The following is a 27535-nucleotide window of genomic DNA, read 5'->3' on the forward strand; positions in this document are numbered from 1 at the left end:
TCACCGCCTGTTAGGGCAGGAAGTATTAGAAAACGTCTGTATGAGCAGAACAGAAGCGCATTTTAAAGCTGAACTACAGGATAAGCAAATATTGTCTATAAACAAGTTCTACATAAATCTTGGGGTGCTTTGTGTATTTCTTATAGATCTGTGCAGTAATCCAGTTTAAAAATGTTGCCTCTGTGCAGAAGCTTCCTGGGATAAAAACCAGTCGCAGCTGCTCTCTCAGCTTGTGCTAGGTGACTGGTCGGGTCTCCGCCCCCTCCTGTAATTTTATGTAGGCAGTCTTTAGTGTTAGGGGCCTGATTGGGCCCTCCTACAGCTCTGCTCTCTGCACAGGATATAAAGCACAGTAATGATAGCACTGATATTTTTACAAGGTAATACCTGGGTTTGCAAAAGCATTTGGTGCACACAATACAGATTTGCATCCTTTACAGCTGTTAAAATGTATTCAAAAACATTTGTGCCCAGAGTTCAGCTTTAGATAGATTAAGGAAAGATTAGAGAATTTGATGTTTTTATTGTTGTTCATGCCTCCCTGTCCTGGGTGATGACCACACTTATACCGACATCATATGGACAGGAAGTGAGGGATAAAAGGAAATTATCAAAAGGTCACAGCCAAATGATTGACTGTTGTGAACACCAATGATAAAATAAATGGCTATGCAAACATTTAACCACTTGCCGACCAGCGCACGATGATGTACGTCGACAGAATGGCACGGGCAGGCAAATGGGCGTACATGTACGTCCCTTTAAATTTGCCGACCTGCCATCGGGAGCGCGCCGGCGTGCTCCCGCGCTGGTCAGGACCCCCATGAGTCCGGTCGCGGGACCCGCGGACTCGATCGCCGCGGGCATCCCCGCGATCGTCTCACGGAGCGGCCAAATGAAGAAATGCCGTTGTAAACAGCATTTCTCCATTCTGCCTAGCAACTAGTGACGCTGATCTCTGCTCCATGTGATTGGAGCAGAGATCAGTGTTCACTAAATGAAAGCCCAACACCCCCACAGTTAGTAACACACCCCTAGGAACACTTAACCCCTACACTGCCACCCACTGGTTAACCCCTTCACTGCCAGTGTCATTTACACAGGAATCACTGCATTTATATAGCAGTGATTACTGTATAAATGAGAATAGCCCCAAAAATGTGTCAAAAATGTCCGATGGGTCCCCCACAATGTCGCAGTCACAATAAAAATCGCTGATCGCCACCATTACTAGTAAAAAAATAAAAATAAAAAATTATTAATAAAAATGCTATAAAACTATCCCTATTTTGTAAACGCTATAACTTTTGCGCAAACCAATCAATCGCTTATTGCGATTTTTTTTTACCAAAAATATGTAGAAGAATACGTATCGGCCTAAACTGAGGGAAAAAAATTTTTTTTATATATATTTTTGGGGGATATTTATTATAACAAAAAGTAAAAAATTTGTTTTTTTCAAAATTGTCGCTCTATTTTTGTTTATAGCGCAAAAAATAAAAACCGCAGGGGTGATCAAATACCACCAAAAGAAAGCTCTATTTGTGGGAAAAAAAGGATGTCAATTTTGTTTGGGAGCCACGTCGCACGACCGCGCAATTGTCAGTTAAAGCAACGCAGTGCCGAATCGCAAAAAGTGGTCTGGTCTGAAAGTGGTTAAATAGCAATGTAGATATTGCAAAAACTATAAAGTTGCGAGTCCGTCCTGTGTGGCCAAGCCTATTGACAAAGACGTAATAACGAAACGCGTCTAGGCATTTGTGAATCTATCAGCTGCTGCAAGCTCTACCCAGGTATCACCGCGGATGAGAATTCTACAATTGAGTATCATGATATAATGTACATTGGTTATACCGTGACATGCAATTTATATGTTCTTGTAAGTGCAATGAGAAAACGGGGGTCCTTTTTGTGGAAATAAACTTTTAAACAGGTTCACGCTATGAGGATGGCTTTTTCCTATGTTATGAGCTAATGAGACTGTCAGCGGTATCAGAGCTCGAATGACCAGGCTAAGTGAGGGACACGCTGCAACCATTCAGGAGTTCTGATCGAGTATTGAAGTGGCCTTCCTATATGTGTCCATTAACCACTTCTAGACCGGCTCACACCGATATACATTGGCACTTTGAAGAGGGATATCCTTGTTAAGGCAGCAGCTATTATAACCCTGGTATCCTCTTCTTCAGTGACCGGTCCACTTTAAGATAAAAGTGGTTTCTGCAGCAGATTCGCCACAAGATCACTTATCAGCGGTGCCCTCTGCTGCTTACCGGAGCCGTCGGTAGCGGTGGAGGCGATCGGGTCTTCTCCCTGGCTTGGTATGGAGACGAGGGAGGGGAAGATGGCCCTCACCCATCTCCAAACCATTGACGGGCTCTTAAGTCAAATTTTTTTTAATAACATTTATTTTAATTTTATTTTTTTAATTGCATTTTAGTGTAAATATGAGATCTGAGGTCTTTTTGACCCCAGATCTCATATTTAAGAGGTCCTGTGATGCTTTTTTTTTCTATTGCCATGGATGTTTACATCCCTTGTAATAGGTATAAAAAGTGACACCATTTTATTTTTTTCAAAAAAGTGTAAAAAAAATAAAAAAAAAAGTTAAAATAAAAAAATAAATTTAAAACAAAATGCCAAACGCATCACTTTGAGCTTGCGTGCAGAAGTGAACGCATACTTGAGCAGCGCCCGCATATGAAAACGGCGTTCAAACAACACATGTGAGGTATCACCGCGATTGGTAGAGCGGGAGCAATAATTCTGGCCCCAAACCTCCTCTAACTCAAAGCATGCAACCTGTAGAATTTTTTACACGTTGCCTATGGAGATTTTTAAAGGCAAAAGTTCTGCCATTTCACGAGCAGGCGCAACTTTGAAGCATGACATGTTGGGTATCAAGTTACTCAGCATATTATTATCTTTCACAATATAAAAAAAATAAATTGGGCTAACTTTACTGTTGTGTTATTTTTTTATTCAAAAAAGTGTATTTTTCAAAAAAAAGTGCGCTTGTTAGACTACTGCGGAAATAGGGTGTGACAGAAAGTATTGCAACAACCGCCATTTTATTCTCTAGGGTGTTAGGAAAAAATATATATAATGTTTGGGGGTTCCAAGTAATGTTTTGGCAAAAAAACCTGCTTTTAAATCTCAGAAAGAGGCTTGGTGCTCAAGTGGTTATTGGGAAAGACATACCCAATAAGCGTTTATCCCATTTCAATCTGGTGAGTGCATATTTTGAGAGGAGTGGAATCACATGGTGTGGTAAAGGTCATTATGCTCTATCCGTCAAGCCCCCTAATGAACACTCAATAGGATCATGTTCCAGTTGGACTTACCTGTCACAGGGTGCATTATTATGAACTGTGTGAAATTCTATGTTTAATAAACTGAAGAGCGCTGCTTTAGTCTGATGGATCACCAAAGATTAACTTTTTAAGACTTCTGATATATATGCATTTGTTAATATAGCAGCAGCCTGTTCGATCAATTTTTTAACTTTAAATTGTACCATTTTATCTAAGCGCTGGATGAGTGACATTGTTTACTTGAATATTTAGAATATAGATATTGCCCATGCTAGTGATTTGCTGGAGGCAACAAATCACTGATAGAAACCCCCCTACAAAGCGCTATCTGCAGGCATTACACGATTTGGGTTTCTGAGAAATGGTCTTTGCTTCCTCCTAGTGACTATTTGGAAAACTGCAACATAAAAGTACAGCTGATCTTCTAATGAATTGGCTTGTACTCATTTCTTAAAAGGTTGTTTTGGAAAGTGACGTTTTCCATGTGACAAAACCACTTGTGGATTTACAGTAGAAGAAGTGCATTTTCAAGGGCTCTTGAAATTGCTAGAAATTGCAGTGAAGTCTAAGAGAACTGGCCGCAAACATTACAGTCTGATTATACAGTCTAGTACATTTAAATAAAATTAAAGGTGTATGGCCTTGCGTAAGTTCTAATGCATTCATATATTTATAAGAGTCGTATGAACTGATCTTATAACCTGGAACATAGGTAGAATGTAAAGCTGACCATATACCTTACACTGCGACTACACATTTATTTACTTACAGTGTAGTCTGATGGTCTACTTGATTGGAAAAAAATAGATTCTTTAGGTAGACACTCTCACTGCATAGTTTTGGTAATCCAAAGGAAGATGTACAGAGATTGTAAAATCAGATTGCACCAGGTCTAGCTGAAAACTTTACATTTTCATAGCTTTATAGTTAGCAAGGTTGAATAAAGACGCTAGTCCATTCAGTTCAACCTGTGTGTGTGCTCATGTCGATAAAAGTGATTACATACACATACATATTGCTGTATGTTGTGTTCACTAAGATACAAGTCCAAGAGTCTTAAAACTATCAATACTCTCCGCTGACACCTCCAATTGTGGAAGAGAGTTCCACATCCTTATTGCCCTGACAGTGAAAATCCCCTATGCAGCTTAAAGTGGTCATTAACCCACGTCTATAAAAAGCTCCCATCCCCTCTGTAATATAACAATAAGTGCCCCTGTGCCATATAAAAAATATGCTTATCTGTACCTATAACACAGCAGCTCCCAGCAATCAAGCAACTCCTCGGCTCTCTCCTCTGCCCGGCTGACAGCTCCAGTGGGTGGGGCCGAGCACTGCCACTGACGTCAGCCAGGGAGGAGAGAGCCAAGGACTCATGTGATCGTGGTGGGCCACTGTGTTATAGGTAAAGATAAGCATATTTTTTTATATAATACAGGCACAGGGGCACTTATTGTTATATTACAGAGGGGATGGAAGCATTTTATATTAATTATGAGAGCAGCAGGAGTACTGACATGAGCAGACAGGCAGGAAGGAAGGGGGGAGAGGACAAAGCAGGGCTGCAGATGACAGAGGCACGTAAACTGACCACAGTGTCAGGGCTCAGCAGCCGTGATACACCATGTTCAGCTTACAAGGGGGAGGGCATAGCCAGGCAGGATCAGCCAGGTTTTTTAGGTGTTACAGGGGGCCAAATTACACAGCACAAGCACTGTGCTGTATAACATGCTTTACCCACTTCAACCCCAGAAGGATTTTCCCCCTTCCTGACCAGGCCATCTTTTGTGATAAGGCATTGCGTTGCTTTAACTGACAATTGTGCGGTCGTGTGACGCTGTACCCAAACAAAATTAACACTCAAATAGAGCTATATTTTGGGGGTATTTGATCACATCTGCGTTTTTTATTTTTTGCATGATAAACAAAAAAAGACTAGCAATTTTGAAAAAAAAATTAAATAAAATAAATACTTTTTTTTTATTTTTTGCTATAATACATAGCAAAAAAAAAAAATGAAAACTAAATTTTATCAGTCTAGGCCGATATATATTCTTCTACACATTTTGGAAAATAAAAAAAACTAAAAACTAACATTAGCCCAATTTTTGTATAATGTGAAAGATGATGTTATGCCGTCGTGATATTTTTTCTAAGCAAAAAAATTGTGATTCTCATTTTATCCAGAATCGTGCAGCTCTAATTGCTATCATGTCTCCTCTCAACCGTCTCTTCTCCAGAGAGAATAAATTTAGTGCTTGTAGTCGTTCCTCGTAATTTAGGTCCTCCAGTCCCCTTATTACATTTTCCCTTCCCTGGACTCTTTCTAGTTCCAGCACATCCCTTCTGAGGATAGGGGACCAGAACTGGACGGAATACTCCCCATGTAGCCCATCCAGAGATATATAAAGTGGTAGAATTATTGTTGAATCTCTAGAGTATATCCATTTTTATGCATGCCAATATTCTCCTGGCAGTAGGTCTTCTACCAGGACCCCTAGAGGTCCTCCCCCTAGTCAGTAATTTGCATTTATATTTTTAGCCCCCAAGTGCATTACTTTACATTTTTCAACATTAAACCTCATTTGCCATGTGGTTGCTCACCCCATTATTTTATTCAGGTCTTCTTGTAACTTCTTCTAACTTTTAATTTCCCAAGTGCAACTAAATGCTCCTGTATGACACTGTTCATACACGTTCTAAATCCAGGTACTACAGTATCTCACGAAAGTGAGTACATCCCTCACATTTTTGTAAATATTTTAATATATGTTTTCATGTGACAACACTGAAGAAATTACACTTTGCCGTAATTTAAAGTAGTGAGTGTACAGCTTGTATAAACAGTGTGAAAAATAAACGGAAACTTTACTTTCATTGACTGAACCAAATCCTTCATTTGCCTCTCACATTCTCCCCCTCTTAGACAACGCAGCTCACAGTGGGAGGGTTTCAGCTAGGGATGCACCCATACCATTTTTTTTTTTTACAATGAGTACAAGTATCGATACTTTTTTTTAGTACTCGCCGATACCCATACCTACCGCAAAGGTTTTGTTTCGACTTCAGCTGTCAGCAATGGTACAATTCAAAAGTTATTTACAAATTAAATAAAATTGATTTTCTTTTTAATTTAGCGCTTTTTCAATGTGAAATGTGTAAATATATGCTAATATATATATATATATATATATATATATATATATATATATATATATATATATGTAAAATTATTCACTAGCAAACAAAACAAAAGTTTTAAATTGTTTATTGTTTATAAAATAGACCTGAACAAAAGAAAAAAAAGTAGGAAAATATATAATTAAATGGAGGAGAATAGGGCATAATTAAGGCTGATTAGAGTAAATTACGCGTTACTAAGGGGTTAAACAGAGGAACATTTGTTCATCCCTTTGATCTGCAGATGAAGAAACAAATATAAAAAAGAAACAATGTTTCTTTTTATTTTAGTGTTTCAAGGCTGAGTGAGCAATGTTGACAGCTCCAATTACCGGACTTCTTTAACACTAGAGTGACCACCTACAGTTTATAGATCCAGACCAGAAAGTATCGGTTTCAGGTATCGCTTTTGCGCGATTACCGATACTTATGCAAATACTCGGTATCAGCTCAGATACCGATACTAGTATCGGTGCAACCCTAGTTTCAGCAATAGAGACAGTGCTGTCAATCCAGAAAGCAGTGGACAGGACTAGGTGTGAACTGACAGCTGCAGACTAAAGAATCCACAATGACAATGTGGATTGCCACGTTCTCTGTAACACGTTTTCATCCACTGTAGTGCACACAGGTACAACCTACATTGTGTGGCAACTCTGAATTCAGCTGTGCAGCATTTTTGCCACTCTGTAATGAGAAGCTGCAATAGTTAGACTCCACTTGGTGTGCATCCTAACCGCACACACTATTTTTAGTTTATTTTGTTCATTTTTACATTTATGCAGTTCCCATTTGGGGGTGCATAGGTGGATTATTATTAGCCCATTAGCTCAATTTTATATATATATATATATATATATATATATATATATATATGCTCACATCACACACAACACATATAGACGGTGTCATGGCGATTCTGGCCTGGCATTTGGCTGTCTCCTCGGTCTGGACAGGGTTTCCCGTCTTAACCCCGGGCCAGACATTTTGTAAGCTGGGTATAGTTTTGGAGCCGGCTTGTGAGTCTCAGACCCCTTGATCCCTACACGTTTTTTCTCCCTTTTCAAGGGCATTTTTCATTGACAGATAAATTCTGTTTATCTATATTTATAACTTATCTTTGCATCAAACTCCTGATGAGTGATTGAGAGCCATGAAACGCATAGTTTTTTAGGGTGCTCAGACAAGTTTGGCTCCCAATTCCCCTCCATGATGTATTGGCTCATGTTTGCATTTTATGTATTAATATTATATGAAGTACTATGTCCTTCATGTGTATTTCTGAATTTTTATATGTCAGCTCTTTTGCATATGGCTTTGTTTTTTATTCAGAACATATGTATTTCAAGATTATTTAGTGTTCAAACATGATCAATTATAAATATACTTTATTCATTATCTGTTGCAGTGACATCCCTCATTTAAAGTCCCATCATTTCTCTTTTCTATAAATATGTTTACTAGAGATGGAGGCTTGTCATTGCGGCTGTGTCAGGTCACATCCTTTTTGCCTCTTTTTGGACTTCACTGGCAGGTTCAACAAATATTTAAATTGGATGTAAACCCATTCTCATCCTTTCTAAACTACTGCAATATTGGTTATCTAGAAGGATATACATGCCTCCTGCATGTATACTTATCTGTCAAATGTCTCCCCTCTGTCTGCTATGAGACCCGAAAAACTGCAGATCTTGTGGGTGGGTCTGTTTCCTGGAGCTCAGTGGGTGGAGTTGTGATGTCAGTAGACTCTCCGCCCACCTCTACACTCCCCTTATCAACATGCATTTTCTCCTGTGTATTTCTTACACTGAACTTCTGCTATGATCGCTAATATCCAGTCAAAACCCAGAAAAGTCCCCACATGACTTCAGCATGCCAAATCATGCTGAGGTGTGGAACAGCCAATCCTTGCAGAGTTGCTGAAGAAAGGAGTGGGAGTGGGAATTAAGAAATAATGCAGGTCTTAGGCTAGTGCACGAGATATGTAAATCACCTGTCAATCACAGCAAGGGGGAAGAACGGACAAAGATTTTTGTTTGTTTTATTTCACTGAAAAAGATATGTGGATTGCTTAGAGCTGGATTAACTCTTTGTGGCAAGACTGGCACAGCTGATCTGAAATCCCATACTCTATATTGTGCCAGACAAAAAAAAATAAAAAATTAAAAAATGTTTTGGGTTTACATCCACTTTAAAAGATACATTTATATTTAAGCGGCAGTAAACTCTCCATTTTATCTTGTACCTACAGGCAAGCCTATAATAGGCTTACCTGTAGGTACACATAAAATATCTCCTAAACAGCTCCTTAAGGGCATGGAAGGATGTGAATGTATAATATATGTAAAGAGCTCCGCTATATACATACCTGTAATAAATAAACATAATAAAATGGGGGGGGGGCGTTTTTTTTTTTTTTTTTTACATAGTTTAATACCGCGTTACGTTTTGGGCTGACTGGAGGAGGAGAGAGATTGCTGTTCCTAATCACTAGGAACAGCAGATCTCTCTATCTCCCGTCAGAACAGGGATCTGTGTTTACATTCACAGATCCCCGTTCTGGCTGTCGGTCCCACGATCGCGGGTGGCCGTAGGACGTCGCCGTCACCGGCCACGAGCATTGGGTCCCCCACCATAAAGTTTGATAAAAATAAAAACAAATCTGATTTAAAATTTAAAACAAAATAAAATAAAAAGTCAGATTTGTTAAAAAAAAAATAAAAAATCATCAGTTTTTATCCACCCTGCTTCTTTATCACTGACCTAATGTCCCAAAAGTACCATGTTCTGCATCTAATTACAACCAACTCTTCACATATAAAAAAAAAAAAAAATGCTATAGTATAATTATTGAGGCTGTTTAAAAAATCATTATAATTGAGAATTCTGATTATATTAGATATTATGAATTCTAATAATGATTATATTTATTCTTAAATTTTGGATGACTCCATTATTAGTCAAACTAAAATAAAAACAACAAAATATAAAAAAAAATAAAAAAAAATCTTTTTTTTAGGCTCAAGAAAAATAAAAAATAAAAATATGACAGTTGGGTTTGCGCTTTCATTTCCAATACCCTTAAACCGCAGGATTTTGGGAAGAGAAAGTCCACAAAATGTAAGGTGTCTGTGGCCGCTGCTAATCAAAATAAGGAAGCTTCCAAACACTTTTGAGAAAAATATTTTTAGAGGCATTACGTAAATGTGGTTTCTCAGATACCAATCACTTGCAGTATGGTGATAATGCCTAAAGAAGCAAAGTGAATCTTCCAACATCTACATCGGAACATTCTTGGTTTGTTTAATCAATACAAAATCTGACTGTTTTGTTACTATCGCTACAGGCAAGATTTTGGGATTTTTTTTCCCCAAAATACATGTAATAAGTGCAATCATTGTGGTGAAATGCCAGGTTTAACCACTTAAGGACCAAGCCTATTTTTTACACTTGGTGTTCACAAGTTAAAATCTTTTTTTTTGTTTTGTTTTTTTGCTATAAAATTACCCCCATACTTTTTTTTTCAGACACCCTAGAGAATGAAATGGCGTTCGTTGAAAATACTTTATGTCACATGTTTTTTGTGCAGCGGTCTTACAAACACAATTTTTTTTTTTAGAAAAAATACACTTAAAAAAAAAAAAAAAAAGGGAAAAGAAAAAGAAATCAGTAAAGTCTGCCCAATTTTTTTCTATATTTTGTGAAAGATAATGTTACGCCGAGTAAATTGATACCCAACATGTCGCGCTTCAAAATTGCACCTGCTCGTGGAATGGCCACAAACTTTGAACCTTAAAAATCTCCACAGGCGACGTTTAAAATTTTCTACAGGTTACTAGTTTTGCGCTGCTGTCAGAACAATGGTATTTCTATTTGGTAACGTCAAAGTAACAACGTATATCCACGGTGGGCAGTCCGGAAGTGGTTAAGGGGTCTATTCATAAAATGTTTTCACGCAAATATTCACATCATTTTCACGATGCAAACATTTTTCCAATTGGATTCTCTTGAAAAACTACCAAACTTGGCAAATTACAATGCTGAAAAACTCTTTTAGTGGTTAAGATCTGCTTATCAACAAGCCAGAAGAGGCTCTTAGTAAAACGTGGGAAATAAGAGCCTACTACAATCAATACTTGTGACTAGTCTTTTACCCTACAGCTTTTTGGGGAAGGCTTCTACAGTGTAAAGCTCTCTTTAAAGTGGAACTTCAGTCTCCCACTCAACATTTCCTATTTTTAATACTCGTGCTGCTAGAAGCAGTAAACAGGAAAGTATATCATAATTATTTGTTTCATGCTTTTTTTTTTACATTGTTACTTCTTGGTTTCTTGCCTAGGCAAATGAGGTCATACATCTCAGGAGTCTTCAGAAGGGGAGGAGTAAAGGAGGGGCTAGGCCTAAATGTATACTTGAGCTAAGGGCAGGTGGATTCCAGGAAGTAAATGCTGTATGAATAATTTGCCCTTACTCAAGATGGCCACAACCAGAAATGTTAGCGGGGGGGTTGTCAAAGTGATTTCTCAACAAAATAAAGCATAGAGACATGGATGGATGGGGGAGTTTGCTTTAAATATTAGAAATTAATTAAACAGCATTTTTGGTTTATGGTGTTCAAATGCAGTGAAGATCTGCTTTAAAAGTGCATCAAGCCAAAAACTTTTTTCTTTCATTTTGGATACAGTGGTAAGGGATTTGATAAAGACCAGGTGGGTTGAAATATACGGTCTATTGTCCATGAGGAATGCAGTGCCTGTGCACCGGCATGTGATATTTATCTTTCATTCTAAAGGATGGGGACACACTAGACCGCTCCAGTCGGAGCCGCTATACTAACCATGTGAGGTTAGGTCAGCTAACTTCCCTGCTGAGCTGTTGTGTCCTGACAGGAGGTAGCCCCCAAACACTCCAACCAGCACTCTCTGCCATTGGCTGAGAGTGCTGATCGAGAGTCGGTCGGCTGGTTTTCCAGCATGCACGGCCGGCTTCTGTCGGGCAGACTGACATACACATGCAGAGTGGACATAGGAAGCAGCAAGCTGTGTCAATGAGGCGTTTGGATGGAAAGGACTGCATGCCTGTTTCCACCCGATCCTATGAAAGGATGGTGAAGGTATCCCCATCCGCCTGTTTTTAGCGGATCGGATGCTGGCGGGTGACAGTGGACCCATGTCCGCTGACATCTGCCACCCCATAGAGAACAAGGGGTGGTCCGATTGGGTCCGCTGGTGTGAAAGGGGCCTAAGAGTGTGGATCTTATTTGGACAAGTTTGAGGACCTCTTGATAAAATGAAGTTCACCAAATACCAGCTATTAGATACTTTTAACTAATTGCTAAAAGTTTTAAGCAATTCTGGAAGGATATTTTTGATACTATGCTGCTAAAATGTATGTTGGTAAATATATAATCAGGACTGAGGATTAACAGCAGAGATAGGGTCAGTGTACTGCTGAGCAGTGGATAGCCCAAAGTATAGGGGAAGTAGACAGATAGCCCTAACAAGGCCATTGTACTGATGATTAGTGGATGTTATTATGTATAACAAGTCCTTAATAGAGGCAGGGACACTACTACTGAGCAGGTAATAGCACACATATACAGTATGTAGATCAGACAGTAATGACAGCCATTGTGCTTTTGAGCAGTTGGTGGCACATATGTACACAAAAAGTGTTGACAGACAACAGTGACACTCCACTGATGGCCAAGGCATGGAATAAATGTATTGTAAGTAATGACAAGCAAAATCAAAGTTACAACTTACCTGCTGAGCAGTGAAGAATAAAAAAATATCACCGCAAAGCCCTGCATGAGGACAACCTAAATGTTATTTTGTCTGATGTGAAAAAAAAAAAAAAGTCATTGAGCATGCCAATATAAATACAGGTCTGGCGATGCTTTGTTCTTCTAATAGCTTCAGGAAATTAAAAAGGAAATAATTAAACCACAGTTATCATTTGTCATACCCAAAAGACAAAGTGCTATGGTATGCCACACAAAAAAAATATAATAATAATAATAATAATAATGACTTCCTAGCAAGATGAGGTGGATATGCGACTAGCCAGAAGCTTTCAGGGGTCGGCTAAGTGGAGTTCTAGGGAACTATTACCATTTTGTAAATGCATAGCAAATAGCTGTGGAAATCCCAGAAAACTCCTAGTATATGAAAGTAATTATCGCGATGGCCGCACCCTACAGAGAGATCCTGAACTTTTGTGTTTTTACAGAAGCTCTGGACTGACAGTGTTTGCAGTATTGTAGCATTGCTTACATTGCTTAGCCTTGTACTTCACCTCAGATGCTTCATTTGTGTATAAATGAGAAGTATAGCCATAGCTTTTTTGGTCATATTTCTCCTCCGAGTCACAGGAGGGCAATTACTTTTGCCCTCCTGTGACCCAGAATCAGCCAACAGCGGGCTTCTCAGTCTTCAAAATGGTAGAGGACAGCTGATCACCATAGAGAGGAAGTATGAATGTTTATTTATTTCAGAGCTTTACACTTCTCCTTTAAAAGTAACATTTTAAATAGGTCATTTGGGCCAGGCTATCAATGAATACAAGGCTTCCTTTGATTGGTTGAGGTGGAAATCATACAGTCATGCGCCAATCCAAGGAAGCCTTGTATTCACTGATAAAGGTAGAAGGCTGCTCCTAAATAGTGGAGAAGAATTCAGCCCGACTCACCAGTAGGTGAGTACCCCTGGGTGGTACTGTGCAGTTTTGCTGTTTTTAACACTTTCTGCCTAGTCCTCTCCTAAGGCCCCTTTCACACGGGACAGATCAGTAATGATCCGCCCCGTGATGATCCGCTCGCTCAGCGGGGATCGCTCCGTTGTCCCCGCTGAGCCGGCGGCGGACAGGGCGGTCTCCGCACACTGTGCAGGAACCGCCCTGTCAGCTCTCCGCTCTCCTCTATGGGGGAATCGGATGAGCACAGACTGTCTGCCTGTGTTCATTCGATCCGCTCTGCAGACGGATAGAAAAATAGGATTTTCCTCCGTCTGCAGAATCGGACAGTAGTGCCACATTTGGTAAATGGCACACTCACACGGTCCAAGATGATGAGCACATAAGATGAGAAAACCAATGATGAAAATGTGCATAAAATGTAGGAAAATTAATAAAAACAGAAGCAGATAGTTGTAACCCCAGCGCAAAAATAAATAAATAAAAATAATAATAAAAAAAAAAAAAAAAAAACGTAATAAAAGGGGGGTACACACTGTGAGAAAATCGGAAGAAAAATTCCATACGAGGCACTATCGTTCAATTTTTGTATAGCGAGTACACAACTTTCGACATCCGATTCAGACTCAAGGGATAAACTCCAAATGAATTCTCTTACGTGAACACAACAAACAATTTTCATATAATGTGTACCGTTTTCGTAAGATAAAAATCAGATACAAAAGACTGAGCATGACAAAAAAAAAAAAAAAAGCGCCTTTGTCGTATGAGAATTTCCATACATTGTTTCCTTGCTCAGTTTCAATTTGCTGTGAAATATTAAGGAAAACCAGGCCATCTGATTATGTACCCGCCTTCAGTTTTAGTCAGGCAGACACACTAAGAAAGAGGAAGGAGTAAAGTAAAGAAACCTTTTACCTGTCCACGGGGAAGTGAGATTATTGTTTTCAATCCTCTACTGATAGAAAAACGCAAGCTTACTTTGCTTACCTTTACTGTACTTCTAAAAATACTAGTTAAATACAGTGCCTTGAAAAAGTATTCAAACCTTGAAATTTTCCAAATTTTTCATGTTACAACCAAAAACGGAAACATATTTTAGTGGGATTTTATGTGATAGAACACAAAGTGGCACATAATTGTGAAATGGAAGGAAAATGATAAATGATAAATGGGTGTCAACATTTTGTTACAAATAAATATCTGGAAAGTGTGGCGTGCATTTGTATTCAGCGCCCTTTAGTCTGATACCTCTAACTAAAATCTAGCGGAACCAATTCCCTTCAGAAGCTGTTCTGTGAAGCCCTCAGATATTTGTTAGAGAATCTTAGTGAACAAACAGCATTATGAAGCCCAAGGAACACACCAGACAGGTCAGGGATAAACTTCTGGAGAAGTTTAACCACTTGCCGACCAGTCACCACAGTTTTACTGCTGCAGAATGGCATGGCTGGGCGAAACGACCTTATGCAACGTTGCTTTGCCCTGTGGCCACTAGGGGCGCACAAGCGCCTTCTGATCACCCTCGCAGCTGATGCGATTGCCAGGCAGTCGTGATCACCACCGGGCTCCTGCGTTGGCTGCCGACACACCAAAAACCGGGATCTGTGTGTGTAAACACACAGTTTCCAGTTCTCTGAGTGGAGAAGTGACCGATCGTTTGTTCATACAAAAGTATGAACAGCGATCTGTCATCTGACTAGACAGCCCCCTCCCCTCTACAGTTAGAACACAGAGAGGAAAACACAATTAACCCCTTGATCGCCCTCTAGTGGTTAACCCCTTCTTTACCAGTGAAATTATCACAGTAATCAGTGTATTTTTATAGAACTGATCGCTGTATAAATGCCAATGGTCCCAAAAATGTGTCAATAGTCCGATGTGTCCGCCATAATGTTGCAGTCCCAATAAAAATTTTGCCGCCATTACTAGTGGGGCCGCAGTGCCAAATCGCAAAAAGTGCCCTGGTCAGGAAAGGGGAAAATCTTCCGGGGCTGAAGCAGTTAAAGCAGGGTTACGTTATAAAAACATATCCCAAGTTTTGAACATCTCACAGAGCACTGTTCAATGCATCACCAAAAATGGAAAGAGAATGGCACAACTGCAAACCTACCAAGACATGGCCATCCACCTAAATAGGCCGGGCAAGGAGAGCATTAAACATAAGCAGCCAAGAGGCCCATGGTAACTCTGGAGGAGTTGCAGAAATCCACAGCTCAGGTGGGAGAATCTGTCCACAGGACAACTATTAGTTGTGCACTAAACAAATCTGGACTTTATGGAAGAGTGGCAAGAAGAAAGCCATTGTTGAAAGAAAGCCATAAAAAGTCCTGTTTGCAGTTTGTGAGAAGCCATGTGGGGGACACAGCAAACATGTGGAAGAAGGTGCTCTTGTCAGATGAGACCAAAGTTGCACTTTTTGGCCTAAAAGCAAAACACTGCACATCACCCTGAACACACCATCCCCAACACGAAACATGATGGTGGCAGCATCATGTTGTGAGGATGCTTTTATTCAGCAGGGACAGGGAAGCTGGTCAGAGTTGATGGGAAGATGGATGAAGCCAAATACAGGGCAATCTGCAGAGCTTCACCCGAATTTAAACCGCTATGCCCCCAAGATTGTAATAGGGTGTAATTTAATTATATCCCCATTACCTTGCTGCTACCATCTTCTCTTTGTTTGTTTTTTCAATTTCCTGGTCTCCTGTAGTCTCCGGATATGGGCGGTGCGGCTGCGGCTAGGGGCGGTGTTTCAGCGGCAGGTCTGCACTTCCTTTTGGCCGCACGGTCTCCTGGGATCCTTTTTTAAAGTTCCCAGGAGTCTGTGTGGCACCCAGTTATTGTCAGTGCTCGGATTTGTTTGATCTGCGCATGCGCGAGATCGGCGCTTGAACGGGTGTTGCATGCTGGAATATCAGAAGCACAGTGTCCCGGAAGAGAATGCCTGAGGGCTTCACATGCCCACAGGGAAGATGGAAACCGTCAGGAGACGATTTTATAAACTTGGAAAAAGTCAGAAAAACGGCAGCATGAGATTTTTAGCATGGCACAAGTAAGTGGAACTATTCAAAATCGTACTCCTTGTCATTTCCCCCCAGAAAAAAAAAACGGCAGTGGAACCCCGCTTTAAAAGAAAACCTCTTAGAGTTTGCAAAAGACTTGAGACTGGGGAGGGGGTTCACCTTCCAGCAGAACAACTACCCTAAATACAGACAGAGCTACAATGGAATAGTTTTGATCAAAGCATATTCATGTGTTAGAATGGCCCAAAGCCCAGACCTAAACCCAATTGAGAATCTGTGGCACGACTGGAAAATTGCTGTTCACAGAAACGCTCTATCCAATCTGACAGATCTTCAGCTATTTTGCAAAAGAAGAATGGGCAAAAATGTCACTCTCTATGTGCAGAGCTGATAGAGAGATACCCCAAAAGACTTGCAGTTGTATTTGCAGTGGAAGGTGGTTCTACAAAGTATTAAATTAAAACAATATTTTCCTTCCACTTCAAAATTATATGCCACTTTGTGTTGATCTATTATAAAATACATTTATGTTTTTGGTTGTAACCTAAAAAAAAAAATGTGGAAAATATCAAGGGGTATGAATACTTTTTCAAGGCACTGTAGATGTCATGCTGATCTAATAGCTTTAATGCCTGGAGTCTCGATTCAGAAAAACATATGCAGAGCACGAGTGCTGATTTAATGTGTTGCATGCTTGTTTTGCTTTCAAATTACGCACCAGCCAATCAACTAGCATTTTCAGAAAGATCAGAAATGGCAGCCTCCATATTTCCCTCAAATTTCCTTTAATGCAATCCCAGTAATTCTTTCATTAATATAAATACTTTTGTACTTGTGGTTGTAAAGGCTGAAGGTTTTTTGCATGAAGATAAAAAAAAAAACCTTCTGTGTGCTTCTCCCCCCAATACTGACCTGAGCCCCCACTGGATCCAGTGATGTGCACAGGAGCCTCAGCTGTCCCGGGTCTCTCTCTTCCCACTGGCTGAGACAGAATGGGGAGCCATTGGCTCACACTGCTGCCCATTTACAGCCAGTGAGCCAATGAGGAGAGAGCAGCGGTAAGCTGCAGCTCTACGTGTCTTATAAACACATAAAGCGGGGCAATCGGCTTGCTATTTGGGCCACTGGTCATCGGTGAGGAGCCGGGAGTGCTGGCAGCAGACCTGAGACGATGAAAATTAAGTGCTCTGTGCAAAACCATTACACAGAGCAGGTAAATATGACGTTAGTTTTTTTTTTTAAAACAGACCTTTAATATCACTTTAAGATGATTATAAAAGTTTATCATTACCTTCAGAAATAAAACAGATTCTAGGTGTTCATTCTAGGTCTGCAGAGGTCAACCAGCATATTTAGATATAAGGGATCAGTCAGAGGATTCTCCTGTAGAATGAGCATGGCTTAAATATACAGAGAACAATGATGATTGTCATGGAACTACAGCTCAATCCACAGGGTTGGTTATTCTTGGATGGAAGCACAGATAAGAAGTAGCCCAAGCCAAATGATCATTCCTCCCATAATCAATCATTTTGGACTGCAAAGGCGAATGCCAACTTATGTCCTAAAAAAACATTATTCAGGAAATTTGAACGGGCTGATGGTTGAAGATTCTGGAAGAGCTTGCGTTGGATAGATGAAGGTCCACTATTTTATATGCAAATGTAGAGGTTTGGCTCAGCATACTTAATGTGCTAGTGTTACAATTTAGGAGTGGTTTTGTACATCATTGTATTATACCTTTTCATGTGACAACACTGAAGAAATGACACTTTGCTACAATGTAAAGTAGTGAGTTTACAGCTTGTATAAGTGTACATGTGCTGTCCATTCAAAATAACTCAACACACAGCCTATATTGTCTAAACCGCTGGCAACAAAAGTGAGTACACCCCTAAGTGAAAATGTCTAAATTGGGCCCAAAAAGTGTTAATATTTTGTGTGGCCATCATTTTCCAGCACTGCCTTAAAGTGGTTGTAAACCCTGTACAACCACTTTTCCCTACAGGTAAGCCTATAATAAGGCTTCCCTGTAGGTATTGGAAATATCTCCAAACTTGGACGGTTTAGGAGATATTTGCCATATACGCCTGCGCCGCCGTCATCGGCGCACTGAAGAAAGGGCACGATCGTGCGGTTTCTATCATGTCGTGACTGTTGGCTCCCGCATGTGACTCCGGCCAGTATCAGAGTCGGAGTCCACAGCCCCGGAAGGAAGAGGGGTTGAAGATTGACATGATTACACAGCAGGGACAGCGGTGACATTCCCGGCTTCTTCTACAGGTAAGCAGTAAGTAATGGGCTAGTATGCATTATGCTTTTACTTTGCAGGTAACAGAGGAAGTAAAACCCATAATGGTTTACTTCCTCTTTAACACTCTTGGGCATGGGGTTCACCAGAGCTTCACAGGTTGCCGCTGGAGTCCTCTTCCACTCCTCCATGATGTCATCACAGAGCTTTTGGATGTTAGAGACCTCTTGCTCCTTCACCTTCTATTTGAGGATGCCCCACAGATGCTCAATAGGGTTTAGGTCTGGAGACATACTTGACCAGTCCATCAACTTTACCCTCAGCTTCTTTAGTAAAGGCAGTGGTCATCTGGGAGGTGTGGTTGGTGTCTTTATTGTGTTGGAATATTGCCCTGCGGTCCAGTCTCCGGAGGGAGGGGATCATGCTCTCCTTCAGTATGTGACAGTACATGTTGGCATTCATGTTTAACTTAATGAACTGTAGCTCTCCAGTACTGGCAGCACTCATGCAGCCCCAGACCATGACACTCCCACCACCATGCTTGACTGTAGGCAAGACACACTTGTCTTTGCCCCCACACACGCTTGACACCATCTGAACCAAAAAGTTTATCTTGGTCTCAGACCACAGGACATGGTTCCAGTAATCCATGTCCTTAGTCTGCTTCTTTTCAGCAAACTATTGGCAGGCTCTCTTGTGCATCATCTTTAGAGGCTTCCTTTTGGGATGACAGTCATGCAGACCAATTTGATGCAGTGTGCAGCGTATAGTCTGAGCATTGAAAGGCTGACCCCTTCAACCGCTGCAGCAATTCTGGCAGCACTCATACATCTATTTTCCAAAAACAACCTCTGGATATGTAGCCAAGCATGTGCATGCAACTTCTTTGGTCGATCATGGAGAGGCCTGTTCTGTGTGGAAACTGTCCTGTTAAACTGCTGTATGGTCTTGGCCACTGTGCTGCAGCTCAGTTTCAGGGACTTGGCAATCTTCTTATAGCCTAGGCCATCTTTATGTTGAGCAACAATTATTTTTTTCAGATCCTCAGAGTTCTTTGCCATGAGGTGCCATGTTAAACTTCCAGTTGCACTTCCACTTTAGCAGAGAAATAGCCCCAAAGCATAATGTTTCCACCTCCGTGCTTGACTGCAGGGATGGTGTTCTCCAGGTCAAAGTCAGCATTTTTCTTCCTCCAAACATAACGAATTAATGCCAAAGAGCTCAATTTTGGTCTCATCTGACCACAGCACTTCCTCCCAATCCTTCTCTGAACCATTTGAATGTTCATGGCAAACTTCAGACAGGCCTATACATGTGCCTCCTTGAAGAGGGTGGCCTTGCTGGAGGTGTTATATGTTGGCATATAGGGTTACCAATGGTTTGTTTGGTGTCTGTGGTCCCACCTGCCTAGGGATTATTCACAAGCTACTCCCGTGTAGTTCTGGGCTGATCTCTTACTTACTCATGATCATCCTTACCAAAGTCTTGCATGGAGCTCTAGACTGAGGGCGATTGATGGGTAATTTTTATATTTTTTCCATTTGCGAATAATCGCTCCAACAGTTGTCGCCTTACCAAGCTTTTTGCTGATGATCTTGTAGCCCATTCCAGCCTTGTGCAGGTCTACAATCTTGTCTCTGATGTCCTTTAACAGCTCTTTGGTCTTGCCGTTGATGGTGAGGTTTGAATGGGAGGAAAGATTCTGTGGACAGGCGTCTTTTATGCACATAATTAGTTGCCGTTAGGAGCACCTTCTTAAAATTGACAGGACTAATCTGTGTACTACATGAGCACATACTGTAGCCAGGCTGTGGGAGCCAGAATTATTGTTGGGTGGTAGGGGATAAAATACTTATTTTACTCACTGAGCAACTCCTCAATTTAAAACATATGCGTTTTTACAAGATTTTTGGTTGATATTTTGTCTCTATCATTTAAAGTAGTGGGCAAACTTACAAAATCTGCAGGAGATCAAATTATTTTCTCCACTGTGTGTACATATCTCAAATTGTATACAGGACAAAAAAAATGATATTAGATAATATAAATATATTTATTCATATACACACACACACACACACACACACACACCCCATTATAGCTCACTTTAACACCAAAACTTGTTCAGTAAGAGAAGTTTCAACTTATTGTCAAACTATCTTATGCATTCACATCTCCTGCAAAGAAAACAAAGTGAATGTCCTTCCTTTTCCCAGTACTTGTCAGAGTATTAGAATGTTTGTGCCAAGTCTGTTTAGTTAAGTTCTGAAATTCGAAACTGCCAAATGCGTTTTCACATGCTCAAGACTAGCAGAGACTTTACACGGAAAAATAAAAGACAGTTTAATTATTCTGGGGCTTTTGCAAACAAGGAAATATTCCAACAGTACCAGAAACTCTGGAACACAAGATGGAGAACAAAGGGTCTTTGAAGAAGAATTTTGAGCCATGATGCATTATGTAATCACTTAATAGGTGCTTTGCATTTCCCATGTTTTTACCAATGCACCAGGCAGCCTTTGTCAAACAAAACTGTTGCACTGTATAAAGATAATGAGGAAACAACGCAATGTTCCATTATAACTACAGAGAATGAGACTGAATTAGGTGAATTATTAAATCGAAAATTAACCAAGAAGTGCCCTTTCTGGATTCAAATGCACTGTAGGAATTCCAACTACAGCAAATAAGGTCTGTAATAAAAGGGTAGTCACTCTCGATTTCCATTCCATTGTAACCGAGAGTCTATTTCTGATGCTTGGCATACACAGGGCTTTAGGGAAAAAAAAAAAAAAGTCTTTTAACTCTTAAAAAACCTAGAGCAAGCTATTTACCAAGCTACTGTAAAGATATGCTAGCAAAATTGGCTTTCACTGTTAATTTATGACAAAATACCAATGGATGTTTGCATTTAAAGAGGAGCTGCACCTTTAAAAGAAATATTAAAAGTCAGCAGCTTTCAAATACTGCACCTGGTGACTTTTAATACATGGACACTTACCTGTCCAGGGTCCGGCGATGTCGGGAGCAGATGACGAGCAATCACTCGTCTCTCAGCTGCCCCCGCCGCCAACCTCTGTCAGGGAATCAGGAAGTGAAGCATTGCGGCTTCACTGCCCGGTTCCCTACTGCACATGCGCGAGTCGATTATAACACAGGTGATCGTTACAGATCGTCACTTCCGGTCACGGCCGAGACGGGATGTTTTGAATGCTGTACTCGCGATTTTCTTATCTTTAATGTAAGTGTGGATATTTTAAATAAATGTATTTTTACCTAAATACTACACATTTGGAGCCTTCCTCTCTTTCCTCATCCTTATGGGTCTGCTTATGGGATGCTCATGTTTATTATGCTGGCGGTTCGGAGTATATGAATTAAAGGAGACAGGAGACTGCAGCTGATTATACAAATAGCGACATATGGTCCTGTGGGACCTATCCTAGGAGGTGAGAGGCTGGGGGAAACAAGGGGTGCACTTGGAGCACTGAAGTTTGATCATCGGTGGAGTGGCACTTGATGTGTTTTTCGTTGTTGCACTGCATGGATATTTGAACTGTGGGACTTTATTGCATCACATTATTTTTTGCTAATATTTTTATTTTTTTGATGAATTTTTTGCACTTTGAACTTTTTGCACTGTGCACTTTATAAGAATATTGCACTATTTGTTAAGGTCATCCTATGGGTATATTATTAATTTGACCTTATTTTGCACCATTGCGTATTGGCACATTCAGTTTTCTGTGGAAAGTATACTGTGTTTTTATATATATATATATATATATATATATATATATATATATATATATATATATATATATATATATATATATATATATATATATATATTTGATGCACTTGTATTTTAAATAGCCTATTTTGATTGTTATATTTTTGGGGTATTTCGTTTAGTTTTTTTCCCTGGATAGCGCCACATATACACACCCCCCCCCCCCCCCCCCGTTTTATTGATTTATTTCCGTATAAGTGTAGAGATCACTGTATTTATGCTGGCAGCTTCCTGATTTCAAGGGATTATTGGCTAGCCGGGTTGTGCGCTCTAGTACCTTTACTTATAAATCCGATAATCGGTCGACCCCTAAAGTAAAGCATAAAGACGTGGATGGATGAGGGAATTGCTTTGAATACTAAAAATGAATTAAACTGTATTTTTGGTTTGTGGTGCTCAGATGCAGCAAAGATAGGTGCTTTCTATAATGCAAGAGTACAGCAGAAGTGCTTCACTGGTAGATCCTACTTGTCAGTTAACTTCTAAAGATCTGACTCATTCACTTGTTTGTGTGCCAATTTCAGCTTCAGCTATTGAGATCTGTAATCGGTGTGCTTTGTTAACAGAACAGTTATGAATGATAAAGTGAAGAACTGAAAACTACAACTGGCTGGACACATGAATATTAAATATATAACAATACATATTTGATTACAGAAATGTTTTTAGTCTTGGCCAAAAATATAGCAAGAAAGCAAATATACAAAGCACTATAAAATCATTTTAATGCCTTTTTGTAGTTTTGAATTATCTGAAGAAAATAAAATACACAATTCGAAAAAGACAAATTGATAGCAGAACTGTTTACAGTAAGTTTTAAATGTATTAAACCTGGTAAAATCTTAATAACTTTTTTTGCTATTATCATCAACATCATTCTGAACAGTTGTGTTTGCAAAAATGTCCATCAATATAAGAAGACAATACAAGCAGATATACAATATATTATATATACCCATTTAAAAAAAAAAAAAAAGAAAAGATATTTATGATGAGATTCTGTCAGAACTAAAGTATTTGCGCCATTTCTATACTTTATTATTTCGTTGAATAGCACCCGTAATAAATGACGCGGCTATATATACACTTTCACCGAACCTTATGTTTACTGTTTTATAAAAACATGTAAAAAAAAAACACAGAAACCACTTCACACACACCGCTATTCTAAGAAACGTAGAAAACAGGAAATAAATGGGAGCATGCGGAGGCGAACACATCAGATAAGATAGGTACAATGTTAATACTACTGAGAGAAGATGAAAACTAACAGCATCAGAGATGAAAAAAACATGACCTATCCGTCCCAAAGGAAAAACAGGAGAAAATACTAGGACAGTGCATGCAAACCTCAGGACGTACATGCTACACAAAATGACCTACAAAAGTATATACTTGTTTAACAATTACCAGAAACTGTGCGACATTTCAAAAACCAAAATCATATTGAGACATCATTTACTTAGCTCAGGTTTGACATTAAAAGCGGTACATCCCAGAAATATATATAAAAATTACCTACAAAAGGTATATGTACCAATTTAAAAATTAGTAGCATTTGTAGCATTTCAAAGCAACTAATCATATTGGGACTTAAAGTGTTACTAAAACCCAGGACCCTGCATTCACAATATTTGGTCTCCCCGGTACACAGAGCATGGAAATGCACTTATTTTTGGTAAATATAAACTGCTGAATACCTTTTCTCATCAGCAGTATTTAGCAGTCTTGTGACTTCTATATATTCCTGGTGAAGCTTGTAGGAGATTTCACAGTGCACTGAGCTGTCCTAAGAAGCTGCAGGGCTCCAAAACCCTCTGTCTGGACATGTGTGGACAGTGCTGATTAGCCCTGTGCTGATCACATGCACTCTCCTAAGAAAAAAAAAAACCTATCTAGCAATACACACCAAACTGAGCATGTGCAGCCTGACTCCAAAGGCCGGCTTATCCGGACATGTTCTGGAGTCAGTGGAAGAGGAGGATCTGTGCATACAGGATCAAACAGCATTTTAAACACAACGCAGAGGATTAATCCCTTAGGTTCCACAGCGAGTATAACAAGCATGCTTTACTGCATATACAGACCGATTTTAATGTTGCGGGTTTAGTAACACCAAGTCATATCTATGGTCAAAATGTAAAATCATATATTTCCATATTATTTAAATATTTTCTATCCTACTTCAAATAATCCGAACAATCCTGAAGTCTGTAAACTTACTCTGTGAAGCTGCTCACACATTTACTTGCATTATGTGACACATGGGGGTTGATTTACTTAAACTGGAGTGTGCAAAATCCGCAGCTCTGCTTACAAACCAGCCAGCTTCCAGTTTGTCAAAGCTTAATTGAACAAACGGTAGTTAGAAGCGGATTGGCTAAGATGTACAGCTGCACAAGATTTTGCACTCTCCAGTTTTAGTAAATCAAACCCATATTCACTATACCCTGTGAGTAGGCACTGCTGTGTCACAGAATTCACAGTCTGTCTTCTGAAACACACGAGCAGAGGGGAGGAGTTTCATGAGGCAGAGTCCATACAGGAATGACTGCTTGTAGGTAGCAAGGTACCATGGGATATGTTGTCCTTAGAAATTTAAAGCAAACAGCAGACGAGAAGCTGAAAAGCATGCAGGACGTTGTGGAAAGAGATGGCCAGCAGACAAGCAGAACTCACAACATAAACATTTTTAAGTAAGCCTATATTGCATGGTCAAAAATAACTATTATTTATATTGCTATTACAATACTGATGTTATAAAATAAATAAAAAAAGCGTATGCTGCAACTATAAGCTTCCTTTAATATAGATTTAATTTAGTTAACTTGGATCAGGCATGCAAGTGAAAGCGGTTTGGTTTAAGAACTACAGGGGGCAGGAATACACTAGTCTCAATTTTCACTGGCACAGAATCAGATCAATCAGAAATTGTGCCAACTAAGGATGGGAATTAATAGGCAAATGAAAACCAGAATGAAAATTAGGGCCACTCAATTGGAAGGCTTCCTATATGTAGGTGTAAATAAACTTATTACTGGTGTGCATTAAAGTGGTTGGACAACCAGTCCCCAGAAAAGCCCAAATAATCAGAGCCAGGTATTAGGTATTGGCACATATATTATGGGAATGATTTACCAAAGGCAAAATAGACTGTTCACTTTGTGAGAGGATTTCCCTTTAGCTTGGTGAATGAAATTACGCTCTGCTGGCTTCCATCATCCAAACATGTGCAAGCAAAAATACTGTTTTTTGTTATTTTCCTTTGATTAGGTATTCTTTGGAAAGTGAATTTTCAACACATTCACTAGGCTTTGGGAAAATCATTTAGCCAAAATGAAAAGTCCATTTGCCTTTAGTAAGTCAATCCCTATGGCTTTAGTAGGCATGCTTTCTATTCCAGAATTTTTTTTGTCCTAGAGTACAATAGGGTAAATGGGGTAGCTTTAGATGTGATGTAAACCAGGGGTTGACAAATTTGCTTGGAATCTAGGAGCCAGCTTAAAAAGTTAGGAGCCAGGTCCGTGACGGCGATCTGGACCTGTCCCTGGCCTGACATGGAGACGAGTGAGGGGAAGATAGCAGCGCCGTCGCCGCACCCCACCCCCCCCCCCCCCCCCCGTCTCCAAGTCATTGCCCATAGCTCTTAGAGGGACATTTTATTTATTTTTTTCAAATGACAATTTTTTTTTTCAATTGCATTTTAGTGTAAATATGAGATGCGAGGTCTCTCTGACCCCAGATCTCATATTTAAGAGGACCTGTCATGCTTTTTCTATTACAAGGGATTTTTACATTCCTTGTAATAAGAATAAAAGTGACACAACATTTTTTTTAAAAGAACAGTGGAAAAAAAAAAAAAAAAAGTTAAAATAAAGCAGAAAAAATAATAATTTTTAAACGCGCCCTGTCCTGCCCGCATATAAAATCGGTGTTCGAACCACACATAGGAGGTAGCGCCGTGATCGGTAGAGCGAGAGCAATAATTCTACCCCAGACCTCCTCTGTAACTCAAAACGTGCAACCTGTAGAATTTTTTTAAACGTCGCCTATGCAGATTTTAAAGGGTAAAAGTTTGTCGCCATTCCATGAGCGGGTGCAATTTTGAAGCGTGACATGTTGGGTATCAATTTACTCGGCGTAACATCATCTTTCACAATATAAAAAATAATTGGGCTAACTTTACTGTTGTCTTATTTTTTTATTAACTAAATTATTTTTCCCAACAAAAGTGCACTTGTAAGTCCGCTGCACAAATACGGTGTGACAGACAGTATTGCAACAACCACCATTTTATTCTCTAGGGTGTTAGAATAAAAAATATATATAATGTTTAGGGGGTTCTAAATAAAAGGGAAGAAGAGGCAGGTAATATAATACAGGCAGAGGAATCTTCATTAACATTGCTGGTTTGTCATACCAACGGCGACCACAAGAGGGCGCCAGATTCCATAAGGAATCATAGGACCGCAGAAGGCCTCAAAGCCGCGGCCTAAATTTTCGGCCGCCGGCGGAACGGCCCGACGCGATCACGCTGGGGGGGGTCCACAGACACAGGATACCCCCAGCTGTGCTGCCCCAGGCGCGAGGTCGCTATTTCTAGTCGCCAATGCGACCTGGCTACCGGGTTTTGTCGAGCCCTGATGTAAACCATATTCAAATCAGCACTAAACAAACATTCTTTAGATATTACCTAATCTCCATATATGTGGCACCCTTTAAGATGACCTATCATTATCGTTTAATATTAAAGTTCTCTACCCTAGTGTTTTCTAGCAATTTTCTAACCCTAGTTATAAGGTCCGATTTGCACCACCTCCCCATTCTTTCCTGCCCTGGCCAATTCAACAACAGCTCTGAAGGAGACAGCTAATTCATAGCTGAATCTGGTTTTAGTTGTGAACACTTTCCCGAGACAAGCAATGGCAAGAGGAACGTAGAGGATTACGCATTTCCTCCTCCCTCTGCATTCCTCTTGCTGTTGCTTGTCTCTGGAAAGTGTTCACAGCTGAGGCAAGATGCAGCTATGAATCAATTGTCTCTTTTGAAGCAGTTGTCGAAATGGCCAAAGGCAGGAGAGATGCAGATCAGTGCACATAACAAGGATTAATAAGTACTTAGAAACATAGGACAAAGCACTGCATGTACTTTGTCCCACAGAGGATGGGACTGTAAAATAAAGATTATAATGACAGATCTTATTTAATGTTGGATAAATGAACATGAAACTAAAAAACTCTTGGTTATCAACAAACAGATGCCCCCTGCAATTTCTTAT

The 27535-nt window shown here is 39.9% G+C and overlaps 1 long non-coding RNA gene across 2 annotated transcripts in view; it reads right to left on the reverse strand.

The window, feature by feature from the left end:
- Positions 1 to 27535, reverse strand: part of LOC143964471 (uncharacterized) — a 122918-nt gene that overhangs the window by 71962 nt on the left and 23421 nt on the right. Inside the window, exon 3 of one of the 2 annotated variants that reach the window (XR_013271143.1) lies at positions 20783 to 21237. The exons of the other annotated variant lie outside the window; for it this stretch is intronic. This is a non-coding gene — a long non-coding RNA (uncharacterized LOC143964471). Of the gene's footprint in view, positions 1 to 20782; positions 21238 to 27535 lie in introns of those variants that run through there. 2 annotated transcript variants of the gene reach the window in all.

This window comes from Lithobates pipiens, unplaced genomic scaffold, assembly GCF_037356315.1.
Source record: "Lithobates pipiens isolate NorthernLeopardFrog02 unplaced genomic scaffold, aLitPip1_a1.2 Scaffold_8, whole genome shotgun sequence".
NCBI classification, from domain to species: domain Eukaryota; kingdom Metazoa; phylum Chordata; class Amphibia; order Anura; family Ranidae; genus Lithobates; species Lithobates pipiens.